The sequence below is a fragment of the Panulirus ornatus genome, chromosome 13 (genome assembly GCF_036320965.1).
Source record: "Panulirus ornatus isolate Po-2019 chromosome 13, ASM3632096v1, whole genome shotgun sequence".
In the NCBI taxonomy this organism is placed as follows: domain Eukaryota; kingdom Metazoa; phylum Arthropoda; class Malacostraca; order Decapoda; family Palinuridae; genus Panulirus; species Panulirus ornatus.
Window position 1 is genome coordinate 11,161,539 of NC_092236.1, and position 19,172 is coordinate 11,180,710.

At 32.7% G+C, this 19,172-nt stretch overlaps 1 protein-coding gene across 2 annotated transcripts in view; it reads right to left on the reverse strand.

Annotated features, from left to right (window-relative positions):
* The window catches only part of LOC139752738 (epidermal growth factor receptor kinase substrate 8-like), a 202,179-nt gene that overhangs the window by 161,312 nt on the left and 21,695 nt on the right, over positions 1 to 19,172 (reverse strand). For both annotated transcript variants that reach the window (XM_071668598.1, XM_071668593.1), the window contains exon 2: positions 2,588 to 2,650. The gene's annotated coding sequence lies outside the window, so the exon portion shown is untranslated. The remainder of the gene's footprint in view (positions 1 to 2,587; positions 2,651 to 19,172) is intronic.

The window sequence follows — 19,172 nt, forward strand, 5'->3', positions numbered from 1 at the left end:
CACCCCACCCTTGTAACATGGCTCATAAGCGTTTTTGCTTGCGTCTAAATGCTCTAGTCTCCTGAGTGCTTGTCATGTCTCATCAACACCGAAGCATGTGGGGCAGCAAAACACAGTGGCGGAACCAACTCAAACTAACGCAGACTTCAACAGAGCTCTGTCTGGCACAGTCCTAGCATAAGTGATCACACACTAATTTCGCAATGAGACGAATGGCCATAACTACCAGCGTTCTACCCCAATGAGAACACTCATGTAACCTGCCGAACAACAAGGGTGCAACAACCAGCTGGTAGGTGATGTATGCTCACCCAAAACCTACGACTTGACGAGGAAGACTCCCAGCTGAATCCTGTCTCAGTGGATGGACAATTTCCCACCCTAGGCCGTCAATAGAGTGACAAACATCAACAGAAAGTTTAACTGTACACGGATCTACAGACTCGGTGTCACCATACCTTACACAGGTAAGAATCCGCCGTGTTTCATTCCAGCTTAGATCATGTCACAGGAAGCCTCACCGAGGCAGTGATCTCCTCTAGCCTTGGATCACAGAGGCCATAGTTCAGGAGATTACCAGAAATAACACAATACAACCACTGACCAGCCACTTGCCAGTACCCCTTCCTAACATGATACTCTTTACTCAGGGGACATGCAGTACTATGACATATGCAATGATTCAGTGAAAGTTTAAATATATATATATATATATATATATATATATATATATATATATATATATATATATATATATATATATATATATATATACATATATATATATATATATATATATATATATATATATATATATATATATATATATATATATACACACACATATATGTGTGCGTGTGTGTGTGTGTGTGTGTAATACCTCAGGATATGAGAGAACACTATCCACGTACTCCCTGCTGTCGTAGAAGGCGATTAAGAATGGAGAGACCAAGAGGCTGGAAATTTCTTCCCGTATCATCCCTTTCCAAAACACAGGAACACAGTGGAAGGTGTGAAGTGAGGGATATCTAAGGACCAGTCACCTGTTCCTGGTGCTATCGCGTTAATAGCGGTACCGGTCTCAAAACGGAGAGTTCGAGGTCACCTTCGGCTACACTGTATCATCGCCGATGGACGGGAGGAGCACCGTCACGCCGAGGACCATCTCGGTCCAAGGGAGTCTGTTCTTTTCCTGCTACGGCGTGTAATGCACTCTCGAAGTTCCGGCTCCCCCATCATGGGACATTAGTCTTGCGCGTAATTATCTAGTCGTAATTATTCATTTGTATCGTAAGGAAGGGAGCTCTCTCTCTCTCTCTCTCTCTCTCTCTCTCTATATATATATATATATATATATATATATATATATATATATATATATATATATATATGGGGATAGGGGAGAAAGAATACTTCCCACGTATTCCCTGCGTGTCGTAGAAGGCGACTAAAAGGGAAGGGAGCGGGGGGCTGGAAATCCACCCCTCTCGTTTTATTTTTTAATTTTCCAAAAGAAGGAACAGAGAAGAGGGCCAGGTGAGGATATTCTCTCAAAGGCCCAGTCCTCTGTTCTTAACGCTACCTCGCTATCGCGGGAAATGGCGAATAGTATGAAAAAAAAAAAAAATATATATATATATATATATATATATATATATATATATATATATATATATATATATATATATGATTCACATCGGCTTCAATTGTAAAAAACTAAAACTCTACCCTGGAATCTCCTAGAGAACAGTTCTTTCTCAACCCTCTAAATTTTCCAACATGATCGACCTCGCGTCACCTCCTACAAACCACAGCGTGAAAGCCGTTTAATAAGCAGAGGACCTCACTATTACATCACGGCACCATAACTTTCACGAAGCAACAAAGAAGCGCAATACTCTCATCACAATTGAAATACTAGATCACTCAAAACAATGTCTGCATTCCCCAGAGATACTGTGAAATTATGAAATTGTAAAGGCTGACAGTACACACAAGTTTAAAAGGTTGTATGACACAGAAGTTCAAGAAATGGGGCAACACGGGTGTCAAGCTCCCTCCTCTTACTGTACAAGTGGATAGATACAGAATACTCCCTTACTATACATATAATGACAAGGACTTAAAAGTTAACATGACCACAAAGGCACAGAGTCGAATAAACATTAAACAAACAAAGCCTACCAGCGCACGCACGCGACACAAAAACTTGTTCTCAGACACAAACCAAGAGATGGATGTAACTGTTGGCAGGTCGGCTGTGTGCATGTGCAGGCGCCACACTCCCAGCAAGTGTGTTACACCCGCCACCTGACGACCCACCTACTGCTGCTGCTGCTGCTCCTCCTCCTCTTACCGAAAGCTGCGTCTCACCTGCTATCACCCTGTTGTAGTCTCCCTGCCAACACTGTCTACCCTCACCTACCCATGTTTGATGTCCCTTCTTTTAGCACAGTTCCCGCTCCCATGACGTTAGATAACACTACCATTCCATCAGATACAAGCGACACCTTTACTCCAACAGTCATCCAACAAATCATAAACGTAAAGCCTAATCCCAAACAGAAACATGAGGACGCGTTACTACCTTCTCAATACGTGGCCACCAGACGTAGACTTCTGGCAGTGGAAGCTCTCCTCCAGCGTACATCTGCAAGGAAAGGTTTCGTGGTTAATATAATCCTTCAGTTGCAGGCAAGTCGTCGTTACCTTCTCCTAAACACCGTTGTCCCTATGGTGAAGTGCGTCACTCACTCCAATCCAAACTACTAGTAAGTGTCGAGAAATGTTTACACTGTCGGAGGCATAATAATGGTCCTACCATCCTTGTAACTAGAGCAGGTGTTGACGCCGAGGACCTTACATACTTCCACTGGGGGTTCAGAGTTACTATATGCAGACTTATTTGTATGTGGAGAATAGACATTCTAACAGGCGTACATGGTTGGGAAGAGACCTCTGTAGCCTACAGGATAAATAATCACAAAGTGGAAGCTGGGAAAAACATGGCGAACACGAATATACATGTATACCAGTCCTAAGTTTCCTTATAACCTAACAGAAGAATTTATACCGTTTCTGTTTCTCAAGTCCCCTCTCAGTTGACACTGTGGGGAGGACGAGTGGTACTCACGGTCATTCCTGGTCTACTGTATGTTCCGCTGTCAGTATTTGTTCCACGTTTGGTGGGTCTTCATATTCTACGTTCACCATCATCCTTGTCACCCAAGCCGAGGCCTAATGCCAATGCTGACGCAGCTATACAATAATGACAGCGGTTCACGGTCACTTCGACATCTATTCCATTCTCCAACACTTAAGAACTGTTTCTGTGCTCCACATCAATTGCCAATGCTTCTTTATGGGATACACTGTCCCTAAATTCCAAATGGATAAAGACACATGCACTCTTGTACGACGAATAATATGGACTCTAGGTCAATCAAAGTCGTCTAAATACGGCCAAGACATGATGCAAGACAGCCAACACTTCCTTTGAGTCTGTGAATGAAACATACTCGGTGGTACAGCAAGACTAAATAGTACAAACCAATATGGTCAGACGTGCGTCAACCACACCTGGCCAGTGTACATGTTCATACGTTCTTTGGACAGACCTACACGAGAAGACTAAGCGGCAACAAAGCAGTCATATCTTCATTTGTATCATTAAATATCAACTTAAAATTGAAGCAGACGCCCACAAGGAGGCCACAGTAAGCCATTTAGGTCCCCTCCCAAGAGGTCAGACCTTCCGACCGTTAGCTTGTGGGGCTTACGGCCATACACGCCTAAGCCTCGCCACACTCGGGAACTATTCACTCATGTCCTCTGATGTTGGACAAGGAGCATCAAACCAGTTTCCCCCTGAAGCCTCAAACAGATACAGTTCATGATCTCTCGTAGTACAGCCTCACGAAACTTCAAGCCACTGTTCAGCGCAGACTGGGGGATCATTAAGCGAAAATGTACGCATCCGGGGGGAAGCACGTGCTTTCAGGGGTTCTCTGTGGCCTAGAAAGTTGAAACTCGACCCAAAAATATGAAAGCCATCTTAACTAAACTGTACAGTGCCCAGGGAAACATCTAAGGGACAGGATGAAATTCGTCATCCAGACTGCTGACGAACACGAGCACTTTTCGTGAACTAGAACTTCAGCTCTTAAGACTGCTATTGGGAGAAAACGGTGGAAACAAGAGGAGCTGAGCGGAGAGGAGGGAGTACCTTCAGTAGGTACTAGCACCTCAAAAAAGATTTGCCAAAAAGGCAGGGCTAAAGAGCGAACGAGGAAGGAAGTGGAGGGTTAGCACAGTTAAGAATGAGATCTCAGTGTAGAGGGAGAGGAAGGGTGAGGACCACGAAAGAAGCATTCGATAGGAGTGAGTGTGAGGGAGGCAGGAGGAGGAGAGGGTGTGAAGCAAAAGTCACGTATGATTCTGAGAAGACAAAAAGGCAACACCAATCAAATGGGCTGCCCTACAAACCGTAAGTTCCTGCTGCCGAGGAGGAAGTTAACGCATGCCACTCATACCAAAGGCTGTGCTGAGCGCAGCAAGTCGGCGGTGACCGGGCGGTCAGGAAGTGTCATCAGTTCCAGGAAGGATTCATGCTAAAGTTCATAGACATGCTCCTTGCGACATCTCATTCTCAACTCATTGCGACTGCACAATGACTACGACAAACAACTGAAATCAGTAGCTACAGCCTCTGTCTCTCTGTCTCTGTCTGTCTGTCTGTCTCTCTCTCTCTCTCTCTCTCTCTCTCTCTCTCTCTAGGTGGCAGAACAAATAATGGAACAACTTCAGAAAAATAATTACCAATAAGCTGAAAAAAAAAATACAAAAGATGGAACAAGAACAATGTAACTCGTCACGAATGAAAACTCGTACTTATGTTGACACCTGGTGACGTACGTGCCTCGAGGCAGAGCACAACACATACCTTCCCGAGTTACCCAAGCCGCCAACAAACCCCACACTAACAGCAAGCGGATGGAAACTCATTTCGAGAGAAGACGTGGTCTGTAATTACTATCATAAAATATATAATCGTTTCGATTAAGGAATGTCCACGAAGCCTCACGTACGGAACCAGGTAGATTTATCCTCGTCTCTTGTCTGACTGAAATTTCAACTGGCTTTAAACTCTGATTATGAAATCTATATTCGTATTTATCAACTTTTCAAATCCCCCTTCCTGATTTGCACAGTCATGCAAGATAGCCTCTCTCACGACGCTGCGACGAGCACGTTGGTCATGCCGTCGTGAAAACGATCACGAAGTTTTATAAATGTAGCTCTCCAAAAATGTGACTATCAATTTCTTGTTTTTTTTTTTTTTTTTTCCTCAACTCACAAAGCTTGATTCCAGACAAGTAAAAACCACTGACTGACAACTCGACAGACGCAGAGCTGCATACATATACAGCTGGATTACCTGGCGGGTTGCACCATACGACCGAGCCAGAAAAGACCAACATAAATGAAGCACACTCAGCAGCAACGCTAATGACGACCCCGTAAGCCCATCATCATAAACCATGGTCATACACAAGCCTTAGAACGCGATGGCGAGACCCTTTGAGCACCCTTGGTTATGACGGCGCAGCCTTTCTATCTGATCCTTATATAGGTACTGGTCAGAAGCCGAGTCATCACACCCACGGGTCGTATCGTTGTAGTCGAGAGGGTTAAGGTCCTCAAGACCGACACCACGTCTATAACGCACTGTCAAACGATGGGAGAGAGAAAAAAAAAAAAATTGGTTCAACTAGCGACAATAAGCGAGGCGAGGCATTGGTTAGTCGAGCTGAACCCACCGCATTACTGGGTCGCCGCCGCTCAAGGTATTCTGGACAGTAGCGGCAGAGGTCAGGTAGCGGGCCGTGGAGTCCAGGCCACGGGGAGGACAACCAGCTACAGCCTGCCTGCATGCGGGTCCACACGCTTCACCACACTGCCGATACTGGTGACGATTACACTACCATAATTCGTCTCTACAGAAAGATTTTCAACTTCTAGAGATTTTAAGGAAATTCTGGAAATATGTGGTATTCTATATGGTGATTAAGGATATCGAGTCAAAAGACTGCATTTCGTAAAATTATGCGCTTAATTACATACTTGATATTAATTGTAATTATATTAATATGCTAATTACTCGACTAATTGCACGAATTTTAAGGTTTTGACATCAGATTCTTATTCAGCAGACGTAAAAGCATCTATGCTGAAATTTTCAGGAAAATCTATTTTTTCAAAAAAAATCAAGAAAAATCTAAGGATAACATTTTGCTCAAATTTTCAACTTCTTCAGATTCTAGTGAAAATCTAGGCATAAATGGTATTCTATACGGTGATTAAATATATCGAGTCAAAAGACTGCATTTCGTAAAATTAAGCGCATAATTACATACTTAATATTAATAATAATTATATGCTAATTACAAGAATTTAGAGGTTTTGACCACAGATTCTTACTCAACAGACGTGAAAGCATCTACGCTCAAACTTTCAGGAAAATCTAATTTTTCAAAAAATCAAGAAAAATCTAAGGCTATATATAGGCTTGCTCAGATTTTCAACTTAGTCAGATTTTATTGAAAATCTCTGAATATGTGGTATTCTATATGATGATTAAGGATATCGACTTAAAAGACTGCATTTCGTAAAATTAAGCGCTTAATTACATACTTAAAACTAATTATAATTACATTTATATTCTAATTACTCAACTAATTACACGAATTTTAAGGTTTTGACATCAGATTCTTAATCACCAAACGTAAAGGCATCTATGCAGAAATTTTCAGGAAAATCTATTTTTTCAAAAAAAATCAAGAAGAATCCTTGGATATTATTTTGCTCAGATTTTCAACTTCTTCAGATTTTAATGAAAATCTAGGCATAAGTGGTACTCCATATGGTGATTAAGTATATCGAGTCAAAGGACTGCATTTCGTAAAATTCAGCGCTTAATTACATACTTAATATTAATTATAATTATATTATGCTAATTACTCGACTAATTACAAGAATTTCAAGGTTTTGACCAATGATTCTTATTCAACAGACGTAAAAGCATCTATGCACAAATTTTCAGGAAAATCTATTTTTTCAAAAAAATCAAGAAAAATCCAAGGCTTGGATATTTTTCTCAGATTTTCAACTTCTTCAGAATGTAATGAAAAATCTGTGCATAAGTGGTATTCTATATGGTGATCAAGGATATCGAGTCAAAAGACTGCATTTCTTAAAATTAAGCGCTTAATTACACACCTAAGATTAATTATAATTATATTAATATGCTAATTACTCGACTAAGTACACGAATTTTAAGGTTTTGACATCAGATTCTTATTCAGCAGACGGAAAAACCATCTATGCTGAAATTTTCAAGAAAATCTATTTTTTCAAAAAAGTCAACAATAATATTTTGCTCGGATTTTCAACTTCTGATTTTAATGAAAATCTGGTTATTAGTGGTATTCTATATGGTGAGTCAGTATATCGACTCAAAAGACTGCATTTCGAAAAATTAAGCGCTTAATTACATACCTAATATCAATTATAATTATATGCTAATTGCTCAACTAATTACAAAAATTTCAAGGTTTTGACCACAGACTTATTCAAAAGACGTAAAAGCATCTATGCTGAAATTTTCAGGAAAATCTATTTTTTCAAAAAAATCAAGAAAAATCCCAGGCTATAGCCTTGGATAACATTTTGCTCAGATTTTCAACTTCTTCAGATTTTAATGAATATCTAGGCTTAAGTGGTATTCTATATGTTGATTAAATATATCGAGTCAAAAGACTGCATTTCGTAAGACTAAGCGCTTAATTACATACTTAATATTATAATTATATTACGCTAATTACTCGCCTAATTAGAAGAATTTCAAGGTTTTGACCACAGATTCTTATTCAACAGATATAAAAGCATCTATGCTGAAATTTTCAGGAAAATCAATTTTTTCAAAAAATCAAGAAAAATCACAGTATCTATCTATGCCTTGGATAATATTTTTCTCATATTTTCAACTTCTTCAAAATTTAATGAAAATCTGTGCGTAAGTGGTATTCTATATGGTGATTAAGGATATCGAGTCAAAAGACTATTTCCTAAAATTAAGCGCTTAATTACACTTAAGATTAATTATAATTATATTAATATGCTTATTACTCGACTAATTACACGAATTTTATGGTTTTGACATCAGATTCTTATTCAGCAGACGTAAAAGCATCTATTCGGAAATTTTCAGGAAAATCTATTTTTCCAAAAAATCAAGAAAAATCCAAGGCTATAGTATAGCCTTGGATAATATTTTTCTCAGATTTTCAACTTCTTCAGATTTTAATGAAAATCTGGTTATAAGTGGTATTCTATATGATTAAGGATATCGAGTCAAAAGACTGCATTTCGTAAAATCAAGCGCTTAATTACACACTTAAGATTAATATAATTATATCAATATGCTAATTACTCGACTAATTACACGAATTTTAACGTTTCTTCCACATATTCTTATTCAACAGACGTGAAAGCATCTATGCTGAAATTTTCAGGAAAATCTATTTTTTCAAAAAAATCAAGAAAAATAATTTTTCTCAGATTTTCAACTTCTTCAGATTTTAATGAAAATCTTTGCATAAGTCGTACTTTATATGGTGATTAAGGATATCGAGTCAAAAGACTGCATTTCTAAAATTAAGCGCTTATTTACACACTTAAGATTAATTTTAATTTTATCAATATGCTAATTATTCGACTAATAACACGAATTTTAAGGTTTTGACATCAGATTCTTATTGAGCAGACGTAAAAGCATCTATGATGAATTTTTCAGGAAAATCTATTTTTTCCAAGAAAATCAAGAAAAATCCAAGGCTGTAGCCTAGGGATAATATTTTGCTCAGATTTTTAACTTCTTCAGATTTTAATGAAAATCTGGTTATAAGTAGTATTCTATATGGTGATTAAGGATATCGAGTCAAAAGACTGCATTTCGTAAAATAAAGCCCTTAATTACATAACTAATATTAATCATAATTATATTATGCTAATTATTCAACTAATTACAAGAATTTCAAGGTTTAGACCACAGATTCTTATTCAAGAGACGTAAAAGCATCTATGCTGAAATTTTCAGGAAAATCTATGTTTTCAAAAAAAAAAAAAAAATCAAGAAAAATCCAAGGATAACATTTTGCTCAGATTTTCAACTTCTTCAGATTTTAATGAATATCTAGGCATAAGTGGTACTCTATATGGTGATTAAATATATCGAGTCAAAAGACAGCATTTCGTAAAATTAAGCGCTTAATTACATACTTAATATTCATTATAAGTATATTATGCTAATTACTCGCCTAATTACAAGAATTTCAAGATTTTGACCACATATTCTCATTCAAGAGACGTAAAAGAATCTATGCTGAAATTTTCAGGAAAATCTATTTTTCAAAAAAAAAAAAAAAATCCAAGGTAGCCTTGGATAATATTTTTCTCAGATTTTCAACTTGTTCAGATTTTAATGCAAATCTGGGTATAAGAGGTATTCTACATGGTGATTAAGTATATCGAGTCAAGAGACTGCATTTCCTAAAATTAAACGCTTAATTACACACTTAAAATTAATTATAATATTAACATGCTACTTACTCGACTAATTACACGAATTCTAAGGTTTTGACAGCAGATTCTAATGCAACAAACGTAAAAGCAACTAAGCTGAAAATTTCAGGAAAATCTATTTTTTCAAAAAAATCAAGAAAAATCCAAGCCTTGGATAATATTTTTCTCAGATTTTCAACTTCTATAGAATTTAATGAAAATCCGTGCATAATTGGTATTCTATATGGTGACTAAGAATATCGAGTCAAAAGACTGCATTTCTTAACATTAAGCGCTTAATTACACAATTAAGATTATTTATAATTATATTAATATGCTAATTACTCATCTACTTACACGAATTTTAAGGTTTTCACATCAGATTCTTATTCAGGAGACGTAAAAGAATCTATGCTGAAATTTTCAGGAAAATCTATTTTTTCAACTTCTTCAGATTTTAATGATAATCTGGGTATAAGTGGTATTCTATATGGTGATTAAATATATTGAGTCAAAAGACTGCATTTCCTAAAATTAAACGCTTAATTACATACTTAATATTAATTATAATTATATCAATATGCTGATTACTCGACTAATTACACGAATTTTAAGGTTTTGACCATAGATTCTTATTCAGCAGACGTAAAAGCAGCTATGCTGAAATTTTCAGGAAAATTTATTTTTCAAAAAATCAAATATTTTTCTCAGATTTTCAACTTCTTTAGATTTCAATGAAAATCTGGGTATAAGTGGTATTCTATATGGTGGATAAGGATATCGAGTCAAAAGACTGCATTTCGTAAAATTAAGCGCTTAATTACAATTAAGATAAATTTTAATTACATCAGTACGCTAATTAATCGACTATTTACACGAATTTTAAAATTTCGACCATAGATTCTTATTCAACAGACGTAAAAGCATCTATGCTGAAATTTTCAGGAAAATCTATTTCCTCAAAAAAATCATGAAAAATCAAAGGCTATATTTAGCCTTCGATAATATTTTTCTCAAATTTTCAACTTCTTCAGATTTTAATGAAAATCTGTGCATAAGTGGTATTCTATATGGTGATTAAGGATATCGAGACAAAAGACTGCATTTCTTAAAATTAAGCGCTTAATTACACACTTAAGATTAATTTAATTTTATTCATATGCTAATTACTCGACTAATTACACGAATTTTACGGTTTCGACCACAGATTCTTATTCAACAGACGTAAAAGCATCTATGCTGAAATTTTCAGGAAAATCAATTTTTTCAAAAAATCAAGAAAAATAAAGGCCTTGGATAATATTTTTCTCAGATTTTCAACTTCTTCAGATTTTCATGAAAATCTGTGCATAAGTGGTATTCTATATGGTGATTAAGGATATCGAGCCAAAAGACTGCATTTCCTAAAATTAAGCGCTTAAATACACACTTACGATTAATTATAATTATATCAATATGCTAATTACTCGACTAATTACACGAATTTTAAGGTTTTGACAGCACATTCAGATGCAAAAGACGTAAAAGGATCTATGTTGAAATTTTCAGGAAAATTTATTTTTTCAAAAAATCAAGAAAAATCCAAGGATATATATATATATATATATATATATATATATATATATATATATAGCCTTGGATATTTTTCTCAAATTTTCAACTTCTTCAGATTTTCATGAAAATCTGGGTATAAGTGGTATTCTATATGGTGATTAAATATATCGAGTCAAAAGACTGCACTTCGTAAAATTAAGCGCTTAATTACACACTTAATATCGATTATAATTATATCAATATGCTAATTACTCAACTAATTACAAGAATTTTAAGGTTTCGACCACAGATTCTTATTGAACAGACGTAAAAGCTTCTATGCTGAAATTTTCAAAAAAATCTATTTTTTCAAATCAAGAAAAATATTTTTCTCAGATTTTCAACTTCTTCAGATTTTAATGATAATCTGGGAATAAGTGGTATTCTATATGGTGATTAAATATATCGAGTAAACATACTGCATTTCCTAAAATTAAGCGCTTAATTACAAACTTAATATTAATTATAATCATATCAATGTGCTAATTACTCGACTAATTACACGAATTTTAAGGTTTCGTCCAGAGATTCTTATTCAACAGACGTAAAAGCATTTATGCTGAAATTTTCAGGAAAATCTAGTTTTTCAAAAAAATCAAGAAAAATCAAAGGCCTTGGAAAATATTTTTCTCAGATTTTCAACGTCAGATTTTAATGAAAATCTGTGCATAAGTGGTATTCTATATGGTGATTAAGGATATCGAGTCAAAAGACTGCATTTCGTAAAATTAAGCGCTTAATTACACTTAAGATTAATTCTAATTATATTAATATGCTAATTAATCGACTAATTACACGAATTTTAAGGTTTTGACAGCAGATTCTAATGCAAAAGACGTAAAAGCATCTATGCTGAAATTTCCCGGAAAATTTATTTTTTCAAAAAAATCAAGAAAAATCCAAGGCTATATATAGCCTTGGATAATATTTTTCACAAATTTTCAACTTCTTCAGATTTTAATGATAATCTGGGTATAAGTGTCTTTATGGTGATTAAGTATATCGAGTCAAAAGACTGCATTTCCTAAAATTAAGCGCTTAATTAAATACTTGATATTATTATTATATCAATGTGCTAATTGCTCGACTAATTATACGAATTTTAAGGTTTTGACATCAGATTCTTATTCAGCAGACATAAAAGCATCTATGCTGAAATTTTCAGGAAAATCTATTTTTTTCAAAAAAATCAAGAAAAATCCAATAAAATTATTTTTCTCAGATTTTCAACTTCTTCAGATTTTAATGAAAATCTGTGCATAAGTGGTATTCTATATGGTGATTAAGGATATCGAGTCAAAAGACTGCATTTTCTAAAATTAAGCGCTTAATTACACACTTAAATTTAATTGTAATTTTATTCATATGCTAATTACTCGACTAATTACACGAATTTTACGGTTTCGACCACAGATTCTTATTCAACAGACGTAAAAGCATTTATGCCGAAATTTTCAGGAAAATCTATTTTTTCAAAAAATCAAGAAAAATCGAAGGCTATAGCCTTGGATAATATTTTTCTCAGATTTTCAACTTCTTCAGATTTTAATGATAATCTGGGTATAAGTGGTACTCTATATGGTGATTAAATATATTGAGTCAAAAGACTTTACTTCCTAAAATTAAGAGGTTAATTACACACAATATTAATCATAATTATATCAATATGCTAATTACTCAACTAATTACACGAATTTTAAGGTTTTGACCACAGATTCTTATTGAACAGACGTAAAATCATCTATGCTGAAATTTTCAAGAAAATCTATTTTTTCAAAAAAATCAAGAAAAATCCAAGGATAATATTTTTCTGAGATTTTCAACTTCTTCAGATTTTCATGAAAATCTGGGTATAAGTGGTATTCTATATGGTGATTAAATATATGGAGTCAAAAGACTGCATTTCGTAAAATTAAGCGCTTAATTACACACTTAAGATTAAATATAATTATATGAATATGCTAATTACTCGACTAATTACACGAATTTTGACGTTTCTTCCACATATTCTTATTGAACAGACATGAAAGCATCTATGCTGAAATTTTCAGGAAAATCTATTTTTCAAAAAAATCAAGAAAAATAATTTTCTCAGATTTTAAACTTCTTCAGATTTTAATGATAATCTGGGTACAAGTGGTATTTTATACGTGATTAAATATATCGAGTCAACATACTGCATTTCGTATAATTAAGCGCTTAATTAAAAACTTAATATTAATTATAATTATATCAATATGCTAATTACTCGACTAATTACACGAATTTTAAGGTTCCGTCCACAGATTCTTATTCAACAGACGTAAAAGCATCTATGCTGAAATTTTCAGGAAAATCTATTTTTTCAAAAAAATCAAGAAAATTTTTTCTCAGATTTTCAACTTCTTCAGATTTTAATGAAAATCTGTGCATAAGTCGTATTTTATATGGTGATTAAGGATATGGAGTCAACATACTGCATTTCCTATAATTAAGCGCTTAATTAAAAACTTAATATTAATTATAATTATATCAATATGCCAATTACTCGACTAATTACACGAATTTTAAGGTTCCGTCCACAGATTCTTATTCAACAGACGTAAAAGCATCTATGCTGAAATTTTCAGGAAAATTTATTTTTTCAAAAAAATCAAGAAAAATCAAAGGCAATAGTCTTGGATAATATTTTTCTCAGATTTTCAACTTCTTCAGATTTTAATGCAAATCTGTGCATAAGTCGTATTTTATAAGGTGATTAAGGATATCGAGTCAAAACACTGCATTTCTTAAAATTAAGCGCTTAATTACACACTTAAGATTAATTCTAATTTTATCCATATGCTAATTGCTCGACTAATTACACGAATTCTAAGGTTTTGACATCAGATTCTTATTCAGCAGACATAAAAGCATCTATGCTGAAATTTTCAGGAAAATCTATTTTTTCAAAAAAATCAAGAAAAATCAGAGGCCTTGGATAATATTTTTCTCAGATTTTCAACTTCTTCAGATTTTAATGATAATCTGGGTATAAGTGGTACTCTATATGGTGATTAAATATATCGAGTCAAAAGACTGCATTTCCTAAAATTAAGCGCTTAATTACATACTCAACATTAATTATAACTATATCAATATGCTAATTACTCAACTAATTACAAGACTTTTAAGGTTCCGACCACAGATTCTTATTGAACAGACGTAAAAGCATCTATGCTGAAATTTTCAAGAAAATCTATTTTTTCAAAAAAATAAAGAAAAATCAAAGGCAATAGTCTTGGATAATATTTTTCTCAGACTTTCAACTTCCTCAGATTTTAATGATAATCTGGGAATAAGTGGTATTCTATATGGTGATTAAATATATCGAGTCAACATACTGTATTTCCTAAAATTAACCACTTAATTATAAACTTAATATTAATTATAATCATATCAATGTGCTAATTACTCGACTAATTACACAAATTTTAAGGTTTCGTCCACAGATTCTTATTCAACAGACGTAAAAGCATCTATGCTGAAATTTTCAGGAAAATCTATTTTTTTAAAAAAAATAAAGAAAAATCCAATATTTTTCTCAGACTTTCAACTTCTTCAGATTTTAATGATAATCTGGGTATAAGTGGTACTCTATATGGTGATTAAATATATCGAGTGAAAAGACTGCATTTCCTAAAATTAGGCGCTTAATTACATACTCAACATTAATTATAATTATATCAATATGCTAATTACTCAACTAATTAAAAGAATTTTAAGGTTTCGACCACAGATTCTTATTGAAAAGACGTAAAAGCATCTATGCTGAAATTTTCAGGAAAATCTATTTTTTCAAAAAAAAGAAAAATCAAAGGCAATAGCCTTGGATAATAATTTTCTCAGACTTTCAACTTCCTCAGATTTTAATGATAATCTGGGAATAAGTGGTATTCTATATGGTGATTAAATATATCGAGTCAACATACTGCATTTCCTAAAATTAAGCACTTAATTACAAACTTAATATTAATTATAATCATATCAATGTGCTAATTACTCGACTAATTACACGAATTTTAAGGTTTCGTCCACAGATTCTTATTCAACAGACGTAAAAGCATCTATGCTGAAATTTTCAGGAAAATCTAGTTTTTCAAAAAAATCAAGAAAAATCAAAGGCCTTGGATAATATTTTTCTCAGATTTTCAACTTCTTCAGATTTTAATGAAAATCTGTGCATAAGTGGTATTCCATATGGTGATTAAGGATATCGAGTCAAAAGACTGCATTTCGTAAAATTAAGCGGGTAATTACACACTTAAGATTAATTCTAATTATATTAATATACTAATTAATCGACTAAATAAACGAATTTTAAGGTTTTGACAGCAGATTCTAATGCAAAAGACGTAAAAGCATCTATGCTGAGATTTTCAGGAAAATCTATTTTTTCAAAAGAATCAAGAAAAACCCAAGGCTATATATAGCCTTGGATAATATTTTCCACAAATTTTCAACTTCTTCAGATTTTAATGATAATCTGGGTATAAGTGGTATTCTTTATGGTGATTAAATATATCGAGTCAAAAGACTGCATTTCCTAAAATTAAGCGCTTAATTACATACTCAACATTAATTATAATTATATCAATATGCTAATTACTCGACCAATTACACGAATTTTAAGTTTACGACCACAGATTCTTATTGAACAGACGTAAAAGCATCTATGCTGAAATTTTCAAGAAAATCTATTTTTCAAAAAAATCAAGAAAAATTCAAGTATAGCCTTGGATAATATTTTTCTCAGATTTTCAACTTCTTAAGATTTTAATGAAAATCTGAGTATAAGTGGTATTCTATATGGTGATTAAATATATCGAGACAAAAGACTGAATTTCGTAAAATTAAGCGCTTAATTACACACTTAATTATAATTATATTAATATGCTAATTACTTGACTAATTACACGAATTTTAAGGTTTCGTCCACAGATTCTTATTGAACAGACGTAAAAGCATCTATGCTGAAATTTTCAGGAAAATCTATTTTTTCAAAAAAAAACAAGAAAAATCCAATATTTTTCTCAGACTTTCAACTTCAGATTTTAATGATAATCTGAGTATAAGTGGTACTCTATATGGTGATTAAATATATCGAGTCAAAAGACTGCATTTCCTAAAATTAAGCGCTTAATTACATACTCAACATTAATTATAATTATATCAATATGCTAATTACTCAACTAATTACAAGAATTTTAAGGTTTCGACCACAGATTCTTATTGAACAGACGTAAAAGCATCTATGCTGAAATTTTCAAGAAAATCTATTTTTTCAAAAAAATCAAGAAAAATCAAAGGCAATAGCCTTGGATAATATTTTTCTCAGATTTTCAACTTCTTCAGATTTTAATGAAAATCTGGGTATAAGTGGTATTCTATATGGTGATTAAATATATCGAGTCAAAAGACTGCATTTCCTAAAATTAAGCGCTTAATTACACACTTAATATTAATTATAATTATATCAATATGCTAATTACTCGACTAATTACACGAATTTTAAGGTTTCGTCCACAGATTCTTATTCAACAGACGTAAAAGCATCTATGCTGAAATTTTCAGGAAAATCTAGTTTTCTAAAAAAAATAAAGAAAAATCCAATATTTTTCTCAGACTTTCAACTTCTTCAGATTTTAATGATAATCTGGGTATAAGTGGTACTCTATATGGTGATTAAATATATCGAGTGAAAAAACTGCATTTCCTAAAATTAAGAGCTTAATTACATACTCAACATTAATTATAATTATATCAATATGCTAATTACTCAACTAATTAAAAGAATTTTATGGTTTCGACCACAGATTCTTATTGAACAGACGTAAAAGCATCTATGCTGAAATTTTCAAGAAAATCTATTTTTTCAAAAAAAAAACAAGAAAAATCAAAGGCAATAGCCTTGGATAATAATTTTCTCAGACTTTCACCTTCCTCAGATTTTAATGATAATCTGGGAATAAGTGGTATTCTATATGGTGATTAAATATATCGAGTCAACATACTGCATTTCCTAAAATTAAGCACTTACTTACAACTTAATATTAATTATAATCATATCAATGTGCTAATTACTCGACTAATTACACGAATTTTAAGGTTTCGTCCACAGATTCTTATTCAACAGACGTAAAAGCATCTATGCTGAAATTTTCAGGAAAATCTAGTTTTTAAAAAATCAAGAAAAATCAAGGCCTTGGATAATATTTTTCTCAGATTTTCAACTTCTTCAGATTTTAATGAAAATCTGTGCATAAGTGGTATTCTATATGGTGATTAAGGATATCGAGTCAAAAGACTGCATTTCGTAAAATTAAGCGCTTAATTACACACTTAAGATTAATTCTAATTATATTAATATGCTAATTAATCGACTAATTACACGAATTTTAAGGTTTTGACAGCAGATTCTAATGTAAAAGACGTAAAAGAATCTATGCTGAAATTTTCAGGAAAATCTATTTTTTCAAAAAATCAAGAAAAATCCAAGGCTATAGCCTTGGATAATATTTTTCTCAGATTTTCAACTTCTTCAGATTTTAATGATAATCTGGGTATAAGTGGTATTCTTTATGGTGATTAAATATATCGAGTCAAAAGACTGCATTTCCTAAAATTAAGCGCTTAATTACACACTTAAGATTAATTATAATTATATCAATATGCTAATTACTCGACTAATTACACGAATTTTAAGGTTTTCGACCACAGATTCTTATTGAACAGACGTAAAATCATCTATGCTGAAATTTTCAAGAAAATCTATTTTTTCAAAAAAATCAAGAAAAATCCAAGGCTATAGCCTTGGATAATATTTTTCTCAGATTTTCAACTTCTTCAGATTTTAATGAAAATCTGGGTATAAGTGGTATTCTATATGGTGATTAAATATATCGAGTCAAAAGACTGCATTTCGTAAAATTAAGCGCTTAATTACACACTTAAGATTAATTATAATTATATCAATATGCTAATTACTCGACTAATTACACGAATTTTAACGTTTCTGCCACATATTCTTATTCAACAGACGTAAAGCATCTATGCTGAAATTTTCAGGAAAATCTATTTTTTCAAAAAAATCAAGAAAAATAATTTTCTCAGATTTTCAACTTCTTCAGATTTTAATGAAAATCTTTGCATAAGTCGTACTTTATATGGTGATTAAGGATATCGAGTCAAAAGACTGCATTTCTTAAAATTAAGCGCTTAATTACACACTTAAGATTAATTCTAATTTTATCCATATGCTAATTACTCGACTAATTACACGAATTTTAAGGTTTCGACCACAGATTCTTATTGAACAGACGTAAAATCATCTATGCTGAAATTTTCAAGAAAATCTATTTTTTCAAAAAAATCAAGAAAAATCCAAGGCCTTGGATAATATTTTTCTCAGATTTTCAACTTCTTCAGATTTTCATGAAAATCTGGGTATAAGTGGTATTCTATATGGTGATTAAATATATCGAGTCAAAAGACTGCATTTCGTAAAATTAAGCGCTTAATTACACACTTAAGATTAAATATAATTATATGAATATGCTAATTACTCGACTAATTACACGAATTTTAACGTTTCGACCACAGATTCTTATTCAACAGACGTAAAAGCATCTATGCTGAAATTTTCAGGAAAATCTATTTTTTCAAAAAATCAAGAAAATCAAGAAGCCTGATAATATTTTCTCAGATTTTCAACTTCTTCAGATTTTAATGAAAATCTTTGCATAAGTCGTACTTTATATGGTGATTAAGGATATCGAGTCAAAAGACTGCATTTCTTAAAATTAAGCGCTTAATTACACACTTAAGATTAATTCTAATTATATCCATATGCTAATTACTCGACTAATTACACGAATTTTAAGGTTTTGACCACAGATTCTTATTGAACAGACGTAAAAGCATCTATGCTGAAATTTTCA